We start from the raw sequence: 18646 nt of genomic DNA, 5'->3' as shown, positions 1-18646 counted from the left end.
AACCTTTTCCATTTTTCCCCTTAAACAGTGTAATCCCCTTAACCAGTCTCCCTTAAACAGTTTAATCCCCTTAAACAGTCCCTTACAATTGTGTTCTCTGTATGCATGCATGACACATATGTGTATGTACATGTCAATAAATATGTAAATACTTTATGTCTCGCTTCCATAAATGAGTGAAAATATATTTGGCTTTTTGTATCTTGTTCAATATAATGACTTTCAGGTCCATCCTGAAATGAATTTCCTGCAAATGAAATGATTTCCTTTTTCCTTTTGGCTGTATAATATTCCATGGTATATATGTACCATTTTCTTTTTATCCATTCATCTCTTACTGGGATTCTCAACTGATTCCTATGAACACCACTGCAATCATTGCTTATGCACATAGCTTTCTTTTATAGTAAAACAAAGTGAGATTTAAGTAATATATAATAAAATACTGTGTGTGTGTGTGTGTGTGTGTGTGTGTGTGTGTGTACTTTTTTTTCCAGAGCCAGGCACCAATGGCTTCTGCCTGTAATCTTAGCTACTCAGGAAACTGAAAGCTGAGTATCACAGTTGAAATCCAACTTGGGCAGGAAAGTCCATGAGACTCTTATCTCTAGTAGATAGTCGCTTGTCATAAATGCTGAAGAAATCTCTGTGTAGTCATCCAGCCTCCTTTTTATTCCATGTGGAGTATGGAAGAGATTGGTATATTCAGCCTACTCATCTCTCTTTCCTAGCCAGTTAAACTAGCTTCTTTTCTTCTGATTTTTTCCTCAATACCTTCTAGGCTAAAATAATTTACCAAGTTTAGCCCAAATGGAAGAGGAAAAACTAGGAAACATCTAGCTTTCTTCAAAGGAAGGAGAAAAAGAAAAACCAAAAAACCAGCTTAGGTACCTCTCCCTTAGTCCCAAATAGCATCTATCATACAACACTCGTATTTTTTGCCTATCAAAAGTTTGGCATTAGACACTAATGGCTCACAACTGTAATCCTAGTTACTCTGGAGGCTGAAATCTGAGGATCTGGAGCATGAAAGTCCAAGAGTCTCATATATCCAATTAACCACCAAAAGAAAACCTTGAAGAAGAGGTGTGGCTCAAGGATAGAAGGCTAGCCTTGAGCAAAAGAAGCTGGGGGACAGCACCAGGCCCTGAGTTCACGTTCCACAACTGGCACCAAAAAAAAAAGTGTGATACAGATAACCTCTTTATTACCACTTGATTGACTATAGTTTTTATAGTTTGATTTCAACCAGAAGAGGGACTTAAAGAAATCACAGTTGATTTGCATTTCTTTTATGGACAGTGATAGAGAAGACTTTTTCATATGTGTCTTGGCCATTCTCATTTCCTCATCAGAAAAGTCTCTTTTTAGGTCGTTAGCCCACTTGTTGAGGAGGCTGTTGGTTCTTTGCGGTTTTGTTTTGGACGAATTTAATTTTTTTTAGTTCTGCATATATTTTAGATATGAGGCTTTTGTCCATTGTATGGCCAGTAAAGATCTTTTCCCAATCTGTGGGCTTTCTGTTTATCTTGCAAGCTATGTCCTTTGCTCTGCAGAAGCTCTGCAGTTTGATGCAGTCCCATTTGTCCAACCGTTCTTTGATTTGTCACATTTCTGGGTCTTTGTTAAGGAAGTTCTGTCCTGTGTCAAGGAGCCCAGGTGTTTCTCGTACTCCTTCTTTTAGTGTTTTCAGGGTGTCTGTTTTGATTTCGAGGTCTTTGATCCATTTGGAATTGATTTTGGAGCAGGATGATATATATATATAAGGATCTAGCTTTAGTTTGTTGCATGTGTTGAACCACTTTTTCCAGCACCATTTGTTAAAGAGGCTATCTTTCTTCCATCCTATTTTTTTAGCTCCTTTATCAAAGATTAAGTAGGCATAGTTCTGTGGGTTCATTTCTAGGTCTTCAATTCTGTTCCATTGGTCTTCAGGCCTGTTCCGGTGCCAATACCAAGCTGTTTTTAGTACTATAGCTTTATAATACAGCTTGAACTTAGGTATTGTAATTCCTCCAGCACTGTTCTTTCTGCTTAGGATTGTTTTTGCTACTCTGGGTCTTTTATTGTTCCATATGAATTTCTGGATTGCTTCCTCTATTTCATTAAAAAATGGTGTTGGGATATTAATGGGTATTGCATTGAATTTGTAGATAGCCTTTGGCAATATTGCCATTTTGACTATATTAGTCCTCCCAATCCAGGAGCATGGGAGGTTTTTCCATTTCCTTAGTTCTGACTTAATTTTGTTTTTCATGTTTTTAAAGTTCTCATCATAGAGGTCTTTCACTTCTTTGGTTAAGGTTATTCCCAGGTGTTTTTGGTTTTTTTTGAGGCTATTGCAAAAGGAGTTGCTCCACATGCCATGTGAAACTGTAGCTTCTATTGTTGATGATCCTCTTGTATCCCCTTCCTGTGGTTGTACTAAGTGCACTATGACTGTATCTTATTTGAGTACATTGGAAACTATATATACTGGTATTAGAACTAGGAAAGTGAAAGGGAATACCAAAATGGAGAGACACAGGATAAAAAGAAAAACGACTACAAAAGCAATACTTGCAAAACTGTTTGGTGTAAATGAACTGAACAACTCATGGGAGGAGATGGAAAGGGGGAGGCGGAGGGGGGAATGAGGGAGGAGGTAACAAACAGTACAAGAAATGTATCCAATGCCTAACATATGAAACTGTAACCTCTGTATACATTACTTTGACAATAAATAAATAAATAAATAAAAATTTTAAAAAAGAAATCACAGTTGAGAAAAACAGAGAGTGGCTGACAGAATAAGAGCATGGGTGTTACAATTGGTATTTGCCCTCCAAAACTCAGATATTTCCAGTGGTATGTATTGAAAAGTGGGACTCAGCTGAGGTGACTAAAGCATGAGAGTGGGACCGTATGAGAGGCTTTGGTTCCCTTAGGATAAGACTTGCTAGAAGGAGGCATCTCTCTTCCTCTTCCACATTCCACCTCCCAACTTGTCAAAACAGTGTCCTCTGCTGTAAGGAAGCCATTGTCACCTGATGCCCAAATCTGCTGGTCCCTTCACCATGGACACCCCAGCCTTTCAAACAAGTTTCTGTTCTTTAGGAACAAGTTTAGAAATTACCCCAATCTCAGGTTTTCTGTTGTAATAGCACAAAATGGATTCTGACAGTACGGTAACACTCCAAAGATGAGGTTATAAAGAACAGACTGGATTAGCCTCATCCACCTCTGTCTACCCAGTGGTCCATGCTAAGGAGTTGAGAGGCTTTCAATCATCTTTGTGCCCTTGGCACACATAACCATAGGTGTGTTTAAATACATTAAATACATTAAATACATTTCATGTATATCTGTATGGTATGTAACATACAAATATGAGTGTAAGCATCAACAGTTGTGGCAATTTTCCTAAGAATGTATGTATGCATCCTTGTTAAGATGGGCTTGCTATAATTATGACAATTGGAGGCATTTAAAAGCAGTGAACAGATTTGTTTTTATATATGATAACATTTCCCTGGTAATTGAGCTCAGTACAGGATCTCCTTGTTTTTTTTTATTTTATCTTTTTTTTATTTTTTTATTTTTATTTTTTGCCAGTCCTGGGCCTTGAACTCAGGGCCTGAGCACTGTCCCTGGCTTCTTCCGGCTCAAGGCTAGCACTCTGCCACTTGAGCCACAGCGCCGCTTCTGGCCATTTTCTGTATATGTGGTGCTGGGGAATCGAACCTAGGGCCTCGTGTATCCGAGGCAGGCACTCGTGCCACTAGGCTATAGCCCCAGCCCCCTTTTTTTAACTTTTATTCAATGTGAGATGACCTCTTTTAATTGAGCCTTTTTGTCTACAAAAACAAAAGAGCCACTCTACTAACTCAATTGCTATGACTTAGACTGAGATTACAGTGTATCTTCTAAAGAAGATCTTTCAGGAAACATTCTAGACTGTAGTCTATACTGAAATTTCATTTTAAGCTAGCTGACTTGTGGTTAGAAAGTCATCAAAACTAATATTAATACTAATGCTTATTGAATGCATGATATTTTTATTATCTTTAAGTAGTTGTGCAAGGGAAGTATCATTTGACAAAACACTGTATGGATACATTGCATATCGATCAGTGTCGCCCTCTTCAACAATCTCATCTCCCTTCTACCCACTCCTTTCTATACATTTCTTAATTTTATGGTACCTACAATAATTTTTGACTGTATGATTTTTTTGTGAGAGTTTGCTAGTTCTATCTTTCACTAACTACTGACCAGTAACTACTTCTGCTGACTTTTGCTTACTCTATACTCTCTCTCTCTTTTTTTTTTTTTTTTGGCCAGTCCTGGGGCTTGGACTCAGGGCCTGAGCACCGTCCCTGGCTTCTTTTTGTTCAAGGCTAGCACTCTGCCACTTGAGCCACAGTGCCCCTTCTGGCCGTTTTCTACATATGTGGTGCTGGGGAATTGAACCCAGGGCCTCATGTATATGAGGCAAGCATTCTTGCCACTAGGCCATATCCCCAGCCCCTCTATACTCTCTCTGTTCACACAAAACTTTGACAAATGCGTAGCTTTGAAGTTTTGCCAGCTCTAATTTTACTCATTACCTTTCAGCTGCAACTTCTTACCAATCTCTTGGTTCCTTCCATTCAGATTCTTAAGATAGTTATCTTTTCCTCACCTATTTGCTTTAGATGATGGTCCCATTGATTGACTGTAATTGGTTCAGTATCCTTCCCTAGTTTAACCAGCCATATATAGGAGAAATAGTTCCTTTAAAACAAAGAATGACCTTGACCTCCTTTTGTACCTGAAATGATTTACAAACAGTATGGCTTCATTTCAAGGAGTGGTTGATCATGACCTCCACTTTATAATCTGTCTTAAAGTACTGTATAGTTAGGGGCAAACAGTTAACATGACCGTTGCTTAAATTCAAAGATGTCCAAGGCTGGATTCTATATAATCCTAGCATATGCTTCTGCAATAGTCACATCTCCATCATAAAACTCATGAGTTGCTTATGTGATGCTTTTTCTTCTTTCATAAACTCTAAGGTCTGTGAAAATAAGGGCCATATCTTTACTATTTATTCATCATAACTATTGTCTTATCTAACCTAGGGTCTGGCTTATCATCAAGCTCCAAACATCTATTAAGTTATTTAGTGCTTTAAAACTACAGTATAAAATTAAGTACTTTAATTTTTTTTTAAATGTCTCCATTTCTGACAGTGATTGTTGTGTGTGTGATGCTAGGGTTTGAACTCAAGGCTTCACATCTGAGAGGTGGGTATTTTACTGCACGCATGCCTCAGATGTTTTTGTTATTTTTTGTCTCTCACTTTTTACCTGAACCACCCTGAATTATGATCCTACTATTTATTTTTCCCACTGTAAGTGGGATTACAGGCACATGCCACCACACTAGCAATTGGTTGAGATGGGATCTCAAAATGTTTTTCCCTGATAGGCCCTGTCCACCTTATCCCAATAATTATTTCTACCTTTTTTTAAATGCGCCTAAATTCCACTTCATTCCTAAAACAAGCCCACTGCCCAATATCAAAAATCATTTCTTCTAAAGTTAGAGGACTTATTATCTCTGTCATTCTGCTGACCTTGACCACATGCAACCTTGCAGTATTGTTTATCTTTCTATATGTGCAATGTGACAGTGAATAATATGAACTAAAGGCAGACTGCTTAGGATTAAATTGCTGCTTCTACAAATCACCATCGAGTTAAAAAAAAACACCAAGTTACATAATTGCTGTTGGCTTCAGATATGTCATCTCTAAAATGGTAGCAATACTAATATATATTCCACAAATTCAATGTAGTTGTGTATATAAAACATAGTGTTTAGTGAATGTTTTCTATAAAATTATTTACATCTAATTGATGAATCTATCATTCTTAATATTAATAGTATTATCAAGATGACCTCTGCTAGGAGTAGTGTTATTAAGTCACCTCTATCCTGTCTATCAATTAGATTATAAGATCTTTGCAGTTTGTTTATTTCTATCTACTAACTTCAAAACTCTTTGCAAGGCATAGGGAGTTACCGGGAGGCAAAATGGAGCATGAGGTAGATAGATTTTGAAACAACCATACTTATATGCTGAGGAAGCAAAAAAATAAATTAGCAAATGAGTAAGCAGATCCTTGACCATTAGAACCATTACGAGTAAAGCTCCTGTTCTTGTGCTTTGAGCATGGTGAAAACCCAATGAATGTTTATTGGCATCAATGACTGTGACCATGATGATGAAGCCTTCAGAACACCACAATTTCCAGCTTCTCTTTAAAAAGCTGTTAACTTTATCTGGCATCTTCTTGTCTTCATTTTCCAATTTCTGGCATTCTAAAGATCTCTTTTTTTTTATTCCTGTCTGATCAAGATTCAGATAATGTCTGCTTCCTTTGGTAGCTAAACATCCCCCAAACACAGTTTCATGCCTCAGTGAGAAGATATTATGGTATTGCCAATGGAAACCACTTCACATTTGGGCAACATCATGATGTCTAAATGGCTCAGATTCAATTTTCAGTATAGATCCTGGTTCTGCACATTTGCTGTCAAAAACCACTCTGTGGGAGCCAAACTGTGGACTCCTTCCAAGTGTTAGGCACTATTAGAAGTACCATTAAAGTACTGCCGAGTTTCAAAAGATTATGAAATTTTGATTTCTGTAACATAACATATTCTTGGTATGTCCATGAAATTTTAATCAGTTCCTTGTTAATGTCATGGGGCTAAAGGTAATTGAAATTCCCATTTTTATATAGCATCGTAGGCTTTTAAGAGAACTTTAGGTTGGAATTTGTATAAAAAATTTATACAGTCTTATTCAGCAGTGAATATGTAGAACAATTCTGGTTTTCAAATGTATCTGTAATAATGTTTCAAGAAAACATACTGTTTGTCTGTAGGGTTCTTCTGTGTTGTTTATCTTATTCTCCCTACTCATACCCTAAACCTCTACTTTCTTTGGTAATAAACCCTCAAGAAATAAAACATACATAAGTTATCAAAATCAAATAATCATTTTTATTAGGTTAGAAACTATTTAATGGTAATTAGCCATCATCCTATGATAAAACAAATATATTAATTTAGAAATTATTATCTCTGAACTTCTTTACACAATGAACTGATGGCTGACAAGATCTTCCTTACTTAAAAATCAAATCAGGGCTGGGGATATAGCCTAGTGGCAAGAGTGCCTGCCTCGGATACACGAGGCCCTAGGTTCGATTCCCCAGCACCACATATACAGAAAACGGCCAGAAGCGGCGCTGTGGCTCAAGTGGCAGAGTGCTAGCCTTGAGCGGGAAGAAGCCAGGGACAGTGCTCAGGCCCTGAGTCCAAGGCCCAGGACTGGCCAAAAAAAAAAAAAAAAAAATCAAATCATATAAGCTCATATGAAAAATATTTGTTATAATAAATACCAAAGAAATTATCACACATAATTAACTCATAAAGTATTATTTGAGAAATAATTTGTGAAGTTCTTGATAGCAATGATCACATCTGTTTTTGTTAATCTTAATTTCCATAGCTACCAGAATTCTAAAATGAAAATGGAATAAAGTCACATAGATTATCATCCATGATGTAATGGGATAAATCACCATATCTTCCACCTGAGTGCCAAATGATATATTGCTAGCATTCTTTATATCATCTATATTCTATATCAATGAGAAGTAACGTTATAATATAACATGTCAGGACTCAATGATAAGACTTTTTTGGCAAACACCCTAATTGATTATAATTTACTATAACTTTATGAACAAAATGAGGAAAACCTAAAAAATGAATAATATAAATATACCTTATTTCTATACGTCCTTGTCTTATATATCCTAACCACATTTTGACAGGAACAGAATGTTAGAGAATGAAAGCCAGGACTTCTGATGAGAGACTTAAATGGGATGTATTTTATTTTATTTTATTATTATTTTTTTTTTTTTGGCCAGTCCTGGGCCTTGGACTCAGGGCCTGAGCACCTTCCCTGGCTTCTTCCCGCTCAAGGCTAGCACTCTGCCACCTGAGCCACAGCGCCCCTTCGGGCCGTTTTCCATATATGTGGTGCTGGGGAATCGAACCGAGAGCTTCATGTGTAGGAGGCAAGCACTCTTGCCACTAGGCCATATTCCCAGCCCTATGTATTTTATTTTTAACTAAGGGAGATACCAAACTCAGAGTACAGTGGATATTCCATTTTAAAAAAAAGTTATAGTATTGTTTTACTTGTCTAATGTAGACACAGCTACTCATTTAGTAAAAATATGTCAAAATAGGAGGCATTGTTTTATAGAGAACTGCATATAATATGTAATGTAGTTAGTTTTGTTTTTAGTAGGACGGTCTCTATATTTCTTTTTAGTAAGAAGGCCGCACTCTCCCGAAAATACTGTACTATGGGAATACATTCTCTGAGTTAAATGAGAAAATATGTACTACAGTATCTTTTTTGTGATAAGCAGAATTATGTATTTAAATATTACTTCTTGTACAATATTACAAGTTCATTTTCATGACACTTAACCTAAAGTATAATTTCAAATAAGACAGATATATTCTTAACCCTTACAGAAGGCATTAGTACTATAATTTCCTCAAGAATGAAACTGTGTCTTGCTGTTTGTTTCTATTTCCACTGCTTACGAGAATATGACAGACATTACTTGGGTTTAAATGTATGAGCTCTTTTAAGGATATCACACAACTTGTATTCCTCATGAAGTTTTGCATTTAATATTAAAAGTTAAAATAATTTTTAAATCTCTACACAATAACATAATTATCTTACTCATTATTGTGACATAAATATTTAACACATATGTAATTAGGTATGTATGTGTGAGTACCGGGGCTTGAACTCAGGGCTTTGAACTCTCACTCCAGTTTATCACTCACATCTAGCCCTCTACTACTTGAGCCACATCTCCAGTCCAGATATTTTTGCTGGATTCTTGGAGATACTTGGAGACCTGTCTGCATTGACTTCAAACTTCAGTCCTCAGGTGTCAGCCTCCTGAGGTATAGGATTACAGGAATGAGACTTTGACAACCAATTATAATATATTTTCTGTTGATTTCTGATAAACTATAGGACCTGCAATAAAAGACCAAATATGTACCTTTCAGAAAGGTAAGAAGTAATGGTGAAACTTACTTTCCAGCTTCTTTTAGAATTAGGCCAGTAGCCTACTTCATTAGTCTTGCCAATTGTCACTGCATCTCAGTCTTCCCACTTCTATCCGGTCTTTCAAAGAATAGTTGTAAATGCCTAACAAATTCAAATGCTGGAGTCCATTTTGCCTAACATCATCTTTTGTAATCATATGTACATAACTATTGAGCTATTGTGATCATCTGCTAGGACTATCCTAGACATATACTTTATTACCAATAAGGGAGACCATAGAGTTTATGCTTCTTTGGGTCTGGCTCACTTCACTTAGCATGATTTTTTTTCCAAGTCTTTCCATTTCCTTATGAGTGGGGCAATGTCATTCTTTCTGACAGAAGCCTAGAATTCCATTGTGTATATATACCACAATTTCTTGATCCATTCATCTACTGGGGAGCATCTGGGTTGGTTCCCTATTTTAGCTATGTTAAATAATGCTGCTGCAATGAACATGGTTGTGATGTTAGCTTTAATATGGCCTTGTTTGTGATCCTTTGGGTAAATGCCCAAAAGTGGGGCTGCTGAGTACTAGGGGAGCTGTATGTTTAGCCTTTTGAGGAACCTCCATAATTCTTTCCAGAGTGGTTAAAGAAGTTTGCACTCTCACCAGCAGTGTAGTAGCATTCTCTTTGGCTACATCCCCACCAGCATCTGTTGTTATTAATTTTCTTAATAATGGTCAAAAATGGATGCATATAATTAGCTATGACCTGATTGAGTCTACAGCCTTGATGGTATTGGTAGTCCATTCATCTGATTTCATATCTGCTGGTATTGGAAAGTGTTAGTATGTTAATATACTATACAATCAACTGAACACCTGGGGGGGGGAGGGAAAGGGGGGAAGGGAGGGGGGCATGAGGGACAAGGCAACAAACAGTACAAGAAATGTATCCAATGCCCAACGTATGATACTGTAACCTCTCTGTACGTCAGTTTGATAATAAAAATTTGAGAGAAAAAAATATACTATACAATCCTATGTTCTCTCTGCCATATGGAAATCAAACTCTTTACAGAGGTTCATTTTCCCTATCCACTGGCCAAACTTGCTGTGGTATCACACGTGAAACAGCTCCTGGTGAGAAGGGAGGATGGTATGAAATAATGAATAAGACCTGGGGATCTAAGAAGATATATAGAGTGTCACAGTTGTCTTTATTTCTTTTTAAAATCTATTTAAATGTGACAGTATGTTAAAAATCAAAATAATAATTCCTTTCTACTATACTTTTCAAAAATAAATTAATAGTATATGAATCCCTAAAATTATTTCTATGGAATTTAAATAGTTCCTTTTAGTGAGGACCCAATCAATGCAAAAGCCAGAAAGTAGCATTGAATTCAGTTTTTAACCAAACATAAAATTATGTTTCTTCTATTTTCAGAAACTTCTAACAATCATATTTCTTATGATCATTTTACTCAAATGACTGAGAATAGCAGGTTGATCAGCACATTAGAAGCAAAACGTGCATTATCTTGTCATTTTTAGAAGTTAGAAGGTAACACCTATATTTTTTGAAAAGCATTTAAATAATTTGGGCTTTTTTTACTTTTTTATAGTAGTATATTCTTTTCTCTGGAAAACATAACATTTGAAGTACTTATTGTGGAAATGTTCTATTATTATTAATTTATAATTCAGTTCAACATTTATGCAGCTGCTACTATTTCAACAAATGTTTATTTGCATGGCTACTGTATGCAAGGCACTAACTGTAGGCACCTTAGTGCAGCAGACTACCATGAGCAACTTACATTTAGAAGAGGAGATAGGCAATAAACATGAGAGCCAAGATAAGCCATTAAATAAATTCTCTTCTCAATGGTTTTTATATGTGAGAGGGTGGTATGAAAAACATTGGACAGAATAATGGAACCGAGTAACTGAGACAGCAAGGGAGTGCTGATAGTCCTTTAGCTATGGGTGACCTCTCTATTTCTTTTCTTTACTTTAGAGCTTTCCAGTACTGCTCCTGCTACTGCCCTTTATTTAACAACTTGTAAAATAAGGTATTTTCTTTCTACTGCAGAGCTGTACAAAATCACTGACTCAGATCATTTCTCCAGAAAGAAGAAAATAACACCACTCTATCCAAATTCTTGTGCATTACTGACTAGTTTTAAAAGCTAAAACTTTTCACCTGTTTTCCACTACCACTGTGATGGTTAATGTTGTCACCTTGACTGATATTAAGAATGTTAGTAAAGCACATTTCTGGGTGTGTTGTTGGTGGCCTTCCCAGAGATAATTATATTAGGAGAGCTCTGATTAGTTTGACCCTGTGATGGATTCATAATATGGTGATGGCATTGTCAGGAGCTGAGGAGAGGAAGGTGGAGCCTAGGTAGAGGAAGGAGTGAAGAAAGCAAGTATTCTTGTGGGCTGTATTTTGCCGTGGTCCCTACATGTATTCTTCCTTTTTCTGTTTCCTCTTTTATCCCTCAAACCTGATGCAAACTGCTCTACTCTGCTACATGCTCCCTACCATGATAGACTGACACCTCTGAAACTATTAGCTCAAATAATTCCCACCTCATTTGAATTGTTTCTGTCAAGTATTCTGGTCACAGTGTCAAGAAAAGTACTAACACAATTACTTACATGCCTTAATGTTCCCTAATCCACTGGAAGAAAATTCAGTGATGGACAATGGGGAAAAAAATCACAATTATATGCTTTTGATTCCTTGTCAAAAATCAGATGGCTGCTGGGCCCCCGTGGGCTCACACCTGTGATCCTAGCTACTCCAGAGGCTGAGATCTGAGGATCACAGTTTGAAGCCAGCTGAGGTAAGGAAGTCTGTGAGACTCTTATCTCCAGTAGAAAACTGGAAGGGGCTCTCTGGCTCAAAGTAGTAGAGCACTAGCATTGAATGCAAAAGTTCCGGGATAGCGCCCAGATCCAGAGTTCAAGCCCTACAACCAACAAATTAAAAAAAAAAATCAGATGGCTGCAGTTGCATAATATATTTCTGTTTCACTGGTCCTCTGTTTCATGGCCGTAATGCTTATTGTCACTATGGTCCTGTAGTATAATTTGAAGTCCAGTATTATGATACTTTCATCATTTTTTTTTTTTTGCTCAAGATTACCTTTACTATTCTGAGACATGTATTCCATATTATATTCTCTGTTACTGCAAAGAATGACATGGTGATTTTGATGGGCATTACATTAAATCTGTAGATTGTTTTTGATAATATGGCCATTTTCATATTAATCCTGCCAATCTATGAACATGAGAGGTCTTCTTGTCTTCTGATGTCTGCTTCGATTTCTTCCTTTAGGGTTTTATAATTTTTATTGTGGAGATCTTTCTTCTAGGTATTCTTTTAAATTTACTGTGAATGGAATTGATTTCCTGATTTCTTTCACAGCCTATTTATTATGGGTGTATAGAAACGCTACTAATTTTTGCATGTCAATTTTATGTGCTGCTGAAAGTATTGATTAGATCTATAGTTGTTTGGTGGAATCATTATGATCCTTTAAGTATAAAATCATGTGGGAGAATAGGGATCATTTGACTTCTCACTTCCCTCTTTTGGTCTCTGATAAAACATAGCCTCTTCAAAAAAAATGGTGCTGGGAAAACTGGTTTTTCTACTTGCAGAAGACAAATTAGACCCCCATCTCTCACCCTGTACAAAAATCAACTTCAAATGGTGCAAATTTGTTTTCTTCTTTCTTTTTTTGCTTTTTGTCAACCCAGTACTCGGCAATGCTTGCTCAGTTGACACTATGTCCTGAGCCACCTCTCTAGCCTAACCTTTGCTGGTTAATTGGACATAGATTCTCAAAGACTTTTCCGCCCAGGCTGGCTTCAAAGCTTTATCCTTCAACCTCCTGAGGATCTATGATTGTAGGTTTGAACTACTAAACATGGCTGGATCAAAGTTCTTAGTGTAAACAATTGGTACTTACAAACCACAATCAGAAAACATAGTCATCCCAGGAGATAGCAAGATAGATAAATATTTATTAATATTTCCAATTGCATGGGAAATGTAAACAATGGGTAAATTGGATTCTATTAAATTTAAGAAGTTTTAGATATCAAAACAAATAATTACCAAAATCAAGGGGCAATTCTCAGAATAATAAAAAGTTTTCACTCACTATTTAGGGTTGATAAAAATTCCAAAATATTGAATGAGCTAAAAAATTAAACAACAAAAAAAAACAAACAAATAATCCAAATTAACTGAACAGATTGTTCTCAGAAGCATACAACTGGCTAATAAACACATGAAGAAATGTTTAACATCCTTCACTATGAAGAAAACATAAATCAAAACTACAGTAAGATTCTATCCCCAATCAGAATGGCAACCATCAATAAAACAGACAACAACAAATGCTAAAAAGGATGTTTGGAAAAAGTTATCCTCATACACTGTTGGTGGGAAGATATACTAGTCCAATCACTATAGAAAGCAGTATGGAGGTTCTGCAAAAACTCAGAATAGACCTATTTCATGACCCTGCTAAACCACTCTTGGATACATATCCAAAGGGGAATAGGTACCTGCATACCCATGTTTGTTGCAGCTCTGTTTATGATAGCAAAATTGTGGACTCAGTCAAGGACTTCAACATCTAATAAAGAAACATTTTATACACATATATGCATATATATGTGAATATGTATATATCTATGTACATGTATATATTTGTATGTGCATGCATGCATGCATACCATATACAATCACAAAGGGAAATGAAGTCATATCATTTACAGGAAATTGGGTAGAACTGAAGTTCATCATGTTGAGAGATTAGCTAAGCTAAAAAACCAAAAAGCCGGCTGGAAATATGGCCTAGTGGTAAAGTGCTCACCTCGTATACATGAAGCCCTGGGTTTGATTCCTCAGCAACACATATTTAGAAAAAAGCCGGAAGTGGCACTGTGGCTCAAGAGGTAGAGTGCTAGCCTTGAGCAAAAAGAAGCCAGGGATAGTGCTCAGGCCCTGAGTTCAAGCCCCACGACTGGCAACAAAAACAAAACAAATAAACAAAAAAAACAAGTTCTGGTGGCTCACACCTATAACCCTAGCTACTCCAAAATGATATCTAAGGATTCCAGTTCAAAGCCAGCCAGGCAAATAACCCAGGAGATTCTTATCTCCAGTTAGATAGCAGAAAGCCAGTGCAAGCAGTAAAGTGCCAGCCATTATCAAAAAATTTGAAGAACTCCAGGCCCTAAACGTAAGCATCAGTACAGGCACAAAATGAAAAGAAAGGGATGGGACGAGAAGGGAAAGGAAATGAGAACGGGAAGGGAAAAGCCAAATATCAGGTTCTTGCTCACTTATGGAATATAGCCTTAAAATGGTGATGATGATGATGATGATAGTAAACATAATAGAACATAAATGTAAAGGGAGACTATCTAACAGGGAATCAGTGGGAGATAAGGAAGAGGATAGTGAGGGTTACATAAAGATATAGCAAAAAAGAATCTCACCTGTTTGAGAAAGGAGAGAGGGAAGAAATTGGAATATTTAAATGGCATTAATTTGCTCAAAGTACACTGGATGTGTGAAAGTATCACAGTAAACCATGTGCATTAAAATATATGCTAATTAAAAATAAAAATAAAAATATTGCAAGTACCTACTGTATGTTCTAATATAGAAAATTTCAGTGACACAAGGATTAAGAACTCATAAAATGTACTGATAGTGACACTAAACATAGTAAGAAGGTGAGGAATATGGATGCATAGTAGGGAAAGCATAAATAGACTTTTCTTTTCGTGGAATATCATAACTGTAAAGCTGTCCTGTAAATTATGCAAGGTAGTTTCCAATGTAGATAGACAGTCAGACAGACAGACATATCTGAAAGTAGCTTTCATAATATACAGTCATTTTTATGCACATCTTACCTCTAAGACCTTATTTGCAAGCTAGAGAATAAAGAGCACCAATAATTCCACAAATCTAGCACTGTCCATTAATATGTCCATTTGGATGGAGCTTTAGAATGTATAAAGTATTTTCAATTATATGACTTCATAACAGTCCTCAACATCCATGTGAAATTGATGTTGTCTCAGAAACAGATTTAGGAAGGTGCCCAGAGTTAATATCTGTAAGTTCACTGTGTTATCCACTATGCAAAACTACCAACATGAATCTTCAAGAGGAGCCAGGCACAAAAAGAAGTCATCAGAAAAGTGATAGGACTGTGAATCTGAAACTATAGTACTATACCAGTGAGAAAGTAACTGGCAATATCTTTTGGCAACAGAAAAAGATTAACAGGATACAAATATAAAAATGGCTCTTCTATTCAGTCCTTTTAAAAATAATCAATGTTTTTTAAGTAAAGTTTCTTAACAGCAAAATGGTGTTGATAAGAAAGAAGAAGAGGGTGTCTTATGCCAAAGTATATTCAAATAATTTTATAAAATTATTAGTCATTGAAAATTCATACTGTTACAGTTGGTAGTAACAAGGTATTCTGGTGTGCTACTTCACAGTAGGGTGACCACAGATTATGTACTATACATTTCAAGAAAACTAGAAAAAAATATTTTGGAAGTTTTCATCATAAAGAAATGATTAACTGAGTGTGGTGCCTGAGGCTTGCAGTCCTAGCTATTTGGGAAGCAGAGATCTGGAGGCCACAGTTCATGGCCATGAGACTCCATTGCAAATAATAGTTGGGTATGGTGGATCATTCCTGTAATCCCAGCTACAAAAGAAGCGCAATGGCTGGGTGTGGTGAGTATATAGCTGTTACTGTAGATCTGTGGGGAAGCACAAATAAAAATGATCATGGTCCAGGACATCCTGGACATAAAGCTAGACCCTATTTCAAAAATAGCCAATTCAGAAAAGGGTGGATGGAGTGGCACAAGTGGTAGAGTATCTGTCTAGTAAACACTAAGTCCAGCTGCCCAGCACTGATGCCCCCAAGTAGAGAAGAAACAAAACAATGATAAATGTTTGAAAGATAATACATTAACCTGATTTAGCATTATGTGATGTATACATGTATTGAAACATTACATGGTGTCCAATTGATGTGTAAAATACTTGTTTTATATATCAAATAAATTTTAAAATTTTTCCAGTGAATCTAAGTCATAAATTTAGACCATAAACATGCTAGAAGAAATGAGGAAAATATTATTAAAATGCAGTCTTATCATAAAAGACTGAAAAAATTTTTGTGGTGTTTCTATAATTGCCATTGTATAGTAGTATACTGGGGATTGCAGTTGTCTTCAGCAACAAGCAGTGGAACAATGGCCTCTGGTTAATTTCTGCCCTCCAGATCCTAGCCATTGGCACTTCCCTTTTCCAAAGCAGAGGGAAGGATCCTAGGAAGCCGTTATGGAAGTTGAATGTCAACTAAAAATATCTTCTACATTCAGCCACATAAATGGTACAACACTGTAGGATTCTGAATCTGAAACTTCAGAGCAGCAAAGCAAAGAAGGGTGAATGAAAAATCCTCAAGTCAGACATGAAACTATTACAGGAAGGAGCAGGAGAAACAATAAGACTCACTTTATGGGTAGGAACTTTCTAAAGGTGGAGAAACACAGAAAATCAAAGAAAGACTTCATAAAAGGCATTATATCAAACTAAAAAGTCTCTACATGGCAAAGGACATAGACAACAAGCTAAAAAGACACCTTACAAAATGGGAAATTTTTGTCAGCTATATATCAGATAGTTGTCTAATATCCAGAACATACAGAGAGCCTAAAAAAGTAAATCTGTAGTGAACCAATAGCCTAATTTATAAATGGGTGTTTGAGATAAAGAGAAACTTCTCAGAAGTAAAAATGGCCAAAAAAACACACATGAAGACATGCTCATTATTTCTGGCCACGAAGGAAATGCAAATCAAAACAGCACTGAGATTTCACCTCATCCAAGTTAAAATAGCCATCATCAAGAATATAAACAATAACAGATGCTGGCATGGAGGGTCAAATGGGAACCCTAATATACTATTGGTGGAAACGTAAGCTTGGTCAACCACTCTGGAAGGCAGTATGAGGGTTCCTCAAAAAGCTAAACATTGAACTAATCTATAATTCAGCAATTCTACTCAAGCATTTATCCAAAAGATTATAAATCAGGGTATAGTAAAGCCACCAGTATAACCATGCTTATAGCAGCACTTTTCACCATAGCCAAGCTATGGAATCAACCCTGATAGCCCTTTAATGGATGAATGGATCAAGAAAATGTGATATATATGCAGAGAGAGAGAGAGAGAGAGAGAGAGAGAGAGAGAGAGAGAATGGAATTTCACTCATTCATTAGAAAGAACAACATTCTATCATTTGCAACAAAATAGAAGGACCTGGGGAAAAGCTATGTTAAGTGAAGTAAATCAGGCTCAGAGAGATAAAGGTTGCATGCTTTCCCTACTATGTGGAAGCTAGAATTCGTTTATATTTAAGTAGGAACATTGGGTATTTTGTCAGTGTATACAAGTATATTAACTGAAATATGGTAGATTCGACAGAGAGCTCAAATACTGTAATTCCTTAAAAGGATAAAGATGAAGTTCAGCAAAATAAACACTAGGAAGTGAAAGTGGGTACTTGAAAGGGGACAGATGGGGCCAAAGGGTAGAGGAGAATACAGTCAAGAACTCAATGTATATTCTGCAAAATGAGAAAAGTGGGAGAAGGGGGATCTAGAGGGATGGGTAGAAATGTTGAAAGAGGTGAGTCGATCAAGATGCGTTGTATTCAGCTGCTTTGTTAAATGGCAGTCCCTTTGTATAACTACTTAAAGGTAATAAAATAAAAATTCCAATGTCATGACTGCCTGGAGAGCAAGCAATTGTAGCATCCCATGGGGAATGACAAACAGTTGGGTCGGCACCACACATTTCCCTTGCTTGTTATGTGATGTAAGTCATATAACTGAATATAGTCCCTAAATCAGAATTCATAATGCCTCTTATCTCATTATATTATTATGTGGATTAAAATATAAAGATGCCTAGAAAAATTGCAACTCTTAGAGAAAGCCATTACTTATGGTCCCCATAAACTCTCTTCTAGTACCCTCAAAAGAACATCATTATCCTAGAAACTATTCAGTATCATCAGTTTCCTTTTTCACTACTTTTAAGGACGGACTATGTCCCATTCATTTGTGTGCCTTTATATTTAGGATAGTGTCCAACAAATAAGAACAGCACAATAAACGTCTACTGAACTGACCTAAATTATTTTAAAATATCCTAATATACTAAATTATCCTAAAGTACAAAATCAGAGGCCACATGTGAATCACTTACTCATCCGAATTCATTCAAATTACTCAACACATTAACCTTAGAACCAAAAATATAAATGTTAGTCACTACTGCTTGTCAATCCAGTGACCTCTGACAGTTCATTTGACCTATATGTGCCTCAGTGTCTGTAGCTGTAATTTAGAGATGGTTTCTTCATTTGCT

At 36.4% G+C, this 18646-nt stretch overlaps 1 protein-coding gene across 1 annotated transcript in view; it reads left to right on the top strand.

The window, feature by feature from the left end:
* The window catches only part of Fam172a (family with sequence similarity 172 member A), a 365442-nt gene that overhangs the window by 313251 nt on the left and 33545 nt on the right, over positions 1–18646 (top strand). The window lies entirely within an intron of this gene.

Source organism: Perognathus longimembris, chromosome 22 (assembly GCF_023159225.1).
Source record: "Perognathus longimembris pacificus isolate PPM17 chromosome 22, ASM2315922v1, whole genome shotgun sequence".
NCBI lineage: Eukaryota > Metazoa > Chordata > Mammalia > Rodentia > Heteromyidae > Perognathus > Perognathus longimembris.
The sequence above is the reverse complement of the archived record's forward strand: the minus strand, read 5'-3'. Positions and strand labels throughout refer to the sequence as shown.